Genomic DNA, 6,791 nt, shown 5'->3' with positions numbered 1-6,791 from the left:
TGGGGTGACTGATCCCCTATAAAGAAAAGAGATTTCTCTTAGGTTTTTTTTAAAGGACACAGATCCCTGATCATTGGATTATGGCGCCACCTTCAGGAAGAAGGACAGTAGGCACAAAAACACAGAAGAAGTAAACTCTTCCTTTTTTTTTTCCCTGCAAAGTAAATGCATAATGTGCTAGTATGCATGGTATACATTTATGTGACACTTAACCTATAATGAAGCCAGCGTTGTCCCCGCTACCGGCCGCATCCATCTTCACCCCTGTCTTCTTTCTGGGTCTGCAGATCGGCTCCCTACGCGCAAAGTCACAACTGGAGCGAGCCGGCAGCAGCGCGCGTTTTGCATCCATTACCCTGAAGTGCAGGATCACGTATCTATACAGCGGCCGCCCTGTAGCAATTAAACTGCTATAGGGCAGTTGTAAAGTAGTTTAAAAAAGAAAAAAGTATAAAAGACAATAAAAATGCACTCAATAGATAAAAGTGGATCAAGGCTTGTCATAAACCCATATAGACCTCTATAGGATCACTGTCAGGCTGTAGAGCTCTGCAGGCATGTGGCTAGTTAAAGCAGATTTCTTGTGTGCCACATCCCCCTCCAATTCCTGTCATCACCCAGCTAAGAGAGGTGCTGTTTGGAGTCGCAGCCATCTTTTCACTTCTGGAAGCCGCTGATGCTTATGTTCCATCCTGAACTCTGACAGCTGCACTTCCATCAAGAACTCTGCTTCAACCAGTCACATGCCTGCAGAGCTCTGCAGCCTCACAGTGATCCTATGGAGGTCTATATGAGTTTATGACAAGCCTTGATCCACTTTTATCTTGTGAGTGCATTTTTACTGTCTTTTATATTTTTTTTTTAAATGAATCCCTACACCTAGATGGAGGCGCCCTCTTGTGTTTTTTATATGTGCATTAGGATCTCAAGATTTATTCTGAGAGGAGCTGCGTCCACTTCACCTAGTGTCCCCTACCACTCTCCTGGCCCTCTTGTGTGCCCCGTTTCCAGTCAGCACTATAGCTTTTTCATTTTCTTAGGCCTCTAGGCCAGTGATGGCGAACCTTGGCACCACAGATGTTTTGGAACTACATTTCCCATTATGCTCATGCACTCTGCATCATAGGAAATGTATTTCCAAAACATCTGGGGTGCCAAGGTTCGTCATCACTGCTCTAGGCTGTGTTTCTGGGGGGTTTTTTTGTGCCTTGTGTCCTACTCTTGAAGGTGGCACCATAACCCAATGGTCAGAGATGCTCTCCACTAGGTCCTTCAAAGAACTTGGAGAAAAGGATTTTATGGTGAGTACAAAAATAATCCTATTTTTTTTTTTTAATTTATGGACTACTTTTTTTTTTTTTTAATATCACACTCAATTAGCAAGATGTCCCTACCAGATATCCTGGTTCTGCCCCGGCACAGAGTCTCACGTCTGCTGCTGCATTCTGCTTATCTGGAAATAAATAGGAATTATAATAAAGAGAGCAAGACCCCAACAACTGGCCACTGGAGAGATTGTTACATGGCAGAGAGTGAGTGAACTGGCTGGCGCATAGATCTGGGAAATCAGTTATGGGTGGGCTGACCCTTTAAAGAGTACCTGTCTCCCGCCTCACACAGTGACAGCTGCCATTTATTGGGCTGACAAATGAATGCACTTATAAATATATTGGAAGCTTGTACTGCCCTAAATGTTGACTAAAGCGGAACTCCGGGGCAAAAAAAAAAAGATTTACCCTTGCAGTAGGTCCTCCTCCCTACTCATTTTGCCTAGGGGATGATTGATAAATTAGGTTATATACATACCTTGTGTCTCACTCCCCTGGCAGTGGGTGCTCTCCTTCAATGTCAGTCACCCTGTGGGTGGGCCCTCAGCATCCTCCTGTACAGTGCTGGACTGCTTGACCCTGCATTGTACAAGATGAAGTCAGTCAGCTGTGAATGGAGGCTTCAGAGGGACCAGTAGCACAAAGAGGAGGAAGTCGATGAGAGCAAGGAATAACGGAAGTGTAACACCTTATTGGTCCTCACCTAGGACTAGAACACGGGGACGTGACCTGAGACTAGAACACGGGGACGTGACCCGAGACTAGAACACGGGGACGTGACCTCGAGACTAGAAGACGGGGACGTGACCCGAGACTAGAACACGGGGACGTGACCTGAGACTAGAACACGGGGACGTGACCTGAGACTAGAACACGGGGACGTGACCCGAGACTAGAACACGGGGACGTGACCCGAGACTAGAACACGGGGACGTGACCCGTGACTAGAACACGGGGACGTGACCCGATACTAGAACACGGGGACGTGACCCGAGACTAGAACACGGGGACGTGACCTCGAGACTAGAACACGGGGACGTGACCTCGAGACTAGAACACGGGGACGTGACCTCGAGACTAGAACACAGGGACGTGACCTCGAGACTAGAACACGGGGACGTGACCTCGAGACTAGAACACGGGGACGTGACCTCGAGACTAGAAGACGGGGACGTGACCCCGAGACTAGAAGACGGGGACGTGACCCCGAGACTAGAAGACGGGGACGTGACCCCGAGACTAGAAGACGGGGACGTGACCTCCGAACTAGAAGACGGGGACGTGACCTCCGAACTAGAAGACGGGGACGTGACCTCCGAACTAGAAGACGGGGACGTGACCTCCGAACTAGAAGACGGGTACGTGACCTCCGAACTAGAAGACGGGGACGTGACCTCCGAACTAGAAGACGGGTACGTGACCTCCGAACTAGAAGACGGGGACGTGACCTCGAACTAGAAGACGGGGACGTGACCTGAGACTAGAAGACGGGGACGTGACCTGAGACTAGAAGACGGGGACGTGACCTCTGAACTAGAAGACGGGGACGTGACCTCTGAACTAGAAGACGGGGACGTGACCTCGAACTAGAAGACGGGGACGTGACCTGAGACTAGAAGATGGGGACGTGACCTCTGAACTAGAAGACGGGGACGTGACCTCTGAACTAGAAGACGGGGACGTGACCTCTGAACTAGAAGACGGGGACGTGACCCCTGAACTAGAAGACGGGGACGTGATCTCTGAACTAGAAGACGGGGACGTGACCTAAGACTAGAACATGGGGACGTGACCTGAGACTAGAAGACGGGGACGTGACCTGAGACTAGAACACGGGGACGTGACCTGAGACTAGAACACGGGGACGTGACCTCTGAACTAGAAGACGGGGACGTGACCTCTGAACTAGAAGACGGGGACGTGACCTCTGAACTAGAAGACGGGGACGTGACCTCTGAACTAGAAGACGGGGACGTGACCTCTGAACTAGAAGACGGGGACGTGACCTCTGAACTAGAAGACGGGGACGTGACCTCGAACTAGAAGACGGGGACGTGACCTGAGATTAGAATACGGGGACGTGACCTGAGACTAGAATACGGGGACGTGACCTGAGATTAGAACATGGGGACCTGACCTGAGACTAGAACACGGAGACGTGACCTCTGAACTAGAAGACGGGGACGTAACCTCGAGACTAGAACACGGGGACGTAACCTCGAGACTAGAACACGGGGACGTGACCTCGAGACTAGAATACGGGGACGTGACCTCGAGACTAGAATACGGGGACGTGACCTCGAGACTAGAATACGGGGACGTGACCTGAGACTAGAATACGGGGACGTGACCTGAGACTAGAATACGGGGACGTGACCTGAGACTAGAATACGGGGACGTGACCTGAGACTAGAACACGGGGACGTGACCTCCGAACTAGAAGACGGGGACGTGACCTGAGACTAGAAGACGGGGACGTGACCTGAGACTAGAAGACGGGGACGTGACCTGAGACTAGAAGACGGGGACGTGACCTCGAACTAGAAGACGGGGACGTGACCTCGAACTAGAAGACGGGGACGTGACCTCCGAACTAGAAGACGGGGACGTGACCTCGAACTAGAAGACGGGGACGTGACCTCCGAACTAGAAGACGGGGACGTGACCTCCGAACTAGAAGACGGGGACGTGACCTCCGAACTAGAAGACGGGGACGTGACCTCCGAACTAGAAGACGGGGACGTGACCTTGAACTAGAAGACGGGGACGCGACCTCGAAACTAGAAGACGGGGACGCGACCTCGAAACTAGAAGACGGGGACGCGACTTCGGAACTAGAAGACGGGGACGCGACTTCGGAACTAGAAGACGGGGACGCGACTTCGGAACTAGAAGACGGGGACGCGACTTCGGAACTAGAAGACGGGGACGCGACTTCGGAACTAGAAGACGGGGACGCGACTTCGGAACTAGAAGACGGGGACGCGACCTTGAACTAGAAGACGGGGACGCGACCTTGAACTAGAAGACGGGGACGCGACCTTGAACTAGAAGACGGGGACGCGACCTTGAACTAGAAGACGGGGACGCGACCTTGAACTAGAAGACGGGGACGTGACCTCGAACTAGAAGACGGGGACGTGACATGAGACTAGAACACGGGGACACGACCTGAGACTAGAAAACGGGGACATGAACTGTGGGACAAGCATTGGGCTTGCGGCGCAGTCCTATTGAGCGGAATGACCAAGTTTGACAGACAGTGACACCTGTCCTCTCCTCATGTCGTGTTCAACTTGCTGCAGCCAAAATGCACAGAATCACGGCTGCAGCATTTAAACAGCCCATTCCGGCTGGTGTTTAGTCTTTAGGTGGCTGGCTGAGGGCGGTAAAACTGCGGCTCCACGACCTCTCTTTACCCCCAAGACAGAACTTGATGGAAAATGCTAAAATTTGGGAAGCCATTAGAACAGATAAACATCATGTGTTGCAGTGACAACAAGATAAGATTTACTCTCACTTCCTGATGTGTCTGTCGGACAGGAAGTGAAATCTCCCCAATAGAACACGGATAAAAAAAAAAAACTTAAAGGTTTTAACCCTTCCTCACTCCATCCAAAAAAAAAGAAAAAGTTTTGGCTTTAGATATCCTTTAAATGGAGGCAGCCAATTCAAAACTCAAAAGAAACATTAATCAGAATGTAGCGACTCAGCACTGTCAGAACAAATGTCTGCCCTGTGGCACGAGGCATGATGTACCTCATACCACTCTTTTTGCTTGAGATCCTAGAGGGTTTAAGATCTGCTTACATAATGGCTGCGGGCGCTCTGTAGGGGAGACAGGTACACTTTGACAATTATCTGTATGACTTGTTTGTAAGTGAGCTTTCGTTAAGTATTTTCTTTTATTCTAGTGATGAAAAAAGTTGTATTTTTTATTTTTGAACACGGTTAAAAAAAAAAAAAAAGATATATTATCGAAGTCCAAAGATGCTGAGAGTTGGTATAGAATGAGAGTTTAATGGCTGGGTCATGTGATCTACATTATAGAGAGACGCACAGCCCCATTATACACAGATATAAAGAGACCGCTCATTGTTTTGTCATTATTATCATATCATCAAATGTGATTAAAATACAGATTTTTAACTCGTGTTATTTTTTTTTTCCCCTTTGTTTGTTCATCGCTGTGCATTCACATGGGAGAAACATACATGAGAATGCAATGACCATAAATCTCATTGGGCGCATATACAGGCATGATGGTCATGTGTGTGTATATGTTGGATCACATATGACTGCAGATACATCCATACCAGTCTATAATAATATATGTGATCCACTGACACTGGCTCAGGACAACAGTCCGTGTGTTGAGTCCAGTAATCCACAGCCACCAATCAGAATGCATCGTTCACTAATCTGATCCAGCAAACTCTTGGTTGGGTAAAGCTGAACTCCAGGCACAGATTATCACAGCTCTGTAGTCATTAAAAGTATTTTATAAATGCAAGTGCCTGATTGTGACCGGGTTTTGGCCTCTTGTAGTCCCTGTACAGCAGAGATCAAAGTGAGAGAGGGAAAAGCAGCACCAGGAGCCAGTCTGTGATACAGTTCTCATGGGCTACCATGGTGCACACTGATAGGAGGAGAGAGCAACCATGGTGCACACTGATTGGAGGAGAGAACAACCATGGTGCACACTGATTGGAGGAGAGAACAACCATGGTGCACACTGATTGGAGGAGAGAGCAACAATGGTGCACACTGATAGGAGGAGAGAGCAACCATGGTGCACACTGATTGGAGGAGAGAGCAACCATGGTGCACACTGATAGGAGGTGAGAGAGCAACCATGGTGCACACTGATAGGACGAGAGCGCAACCATGGTGCACACTGATAGGAGGAGAGCGCAACCATGGTGCACACTGATAGGAGGAGAGCGCAACCATGGTGCACACTGATAGGAGGAGAGAGCAACCATGGTGCACACTGATAGGAGCAGAGAGCAACCATGGTACACACTGATAGGAGGAGAGCGCAACCATGGTGCTCACTGATAGGAGGAGAGCGCAACCATGGTGCACACTGATAGGAGGAGAGAGCAACCATGGTGCACACTGATAGGAGCAGAGAGCAACCATGGTACACACTGATAGGAGGAGAGCGCAACCATGGTGCTCACTGATAGGAGGAGAGCGCAACCATGGTGCACACTGATAGGAGGAGAGCGCAACCATGGTGCACACTGATAGGAGGAGAGCGCAACCATGGTGCACACAGAGAGCAGAGTGACAGATGAGCGCATCAATCTGATGCTTTATCTTTTGCTGACCAATCACAGGCCTATAAATGTTGCCTAACCCCTTCCCACTGCCTCCCAGGGAGGTGAAGGTGGATGTCTAGAGATGTGCACAACGAAAAAATTATTTTCTTTTTGGATTTGTTCGTTAAGTTAATAA

General features: G+C 49.4%; 1 long non-coding RNA gene across 2 annotated transcripts; it reads right to left on the bottom strand.

Moving 5' to 3' along the window:
* Nucleotides 1-2,782: 2,782 nt before the first annotated feature.
* LOC309562043 lies at nt 2,783-3,910 on the bottom strand. Of its 2 annotated transcripts, none has more exons than XR_014225616.1 (3): nt 3,706-3,910; nt 3,077-3,199; nt 2,783-2,861 (listed from the first exon to the last, which is right to left on the bottom strand). It is a non-coding gene; the product is annotated as an uncharacterized lncRNA (long non-coding RNA). The 2 variants fall into 2 exon arrangements; XR_014225617.1 differs by having other exon boundaries at nt 3,732-3,910.
* Nucleotides 3,911-6,791: the final 2,881 nt, after the last annotated feature.

Source organism: Pelophylax lessonae (assembly GCF_965119305.1).
Source record: "Pelophylax lessonae genome assembly, chromosome: 8".
Classification (NCBI taxonomy): Eukaryota; Metazoa; Chordata; class Amphibia; order Anura; family Ranidae; genus Pelophylax; species Pelophylax lessonae.
This window is presented reverse-complemented; position numbering and strand designations above follow the sequence as displayed.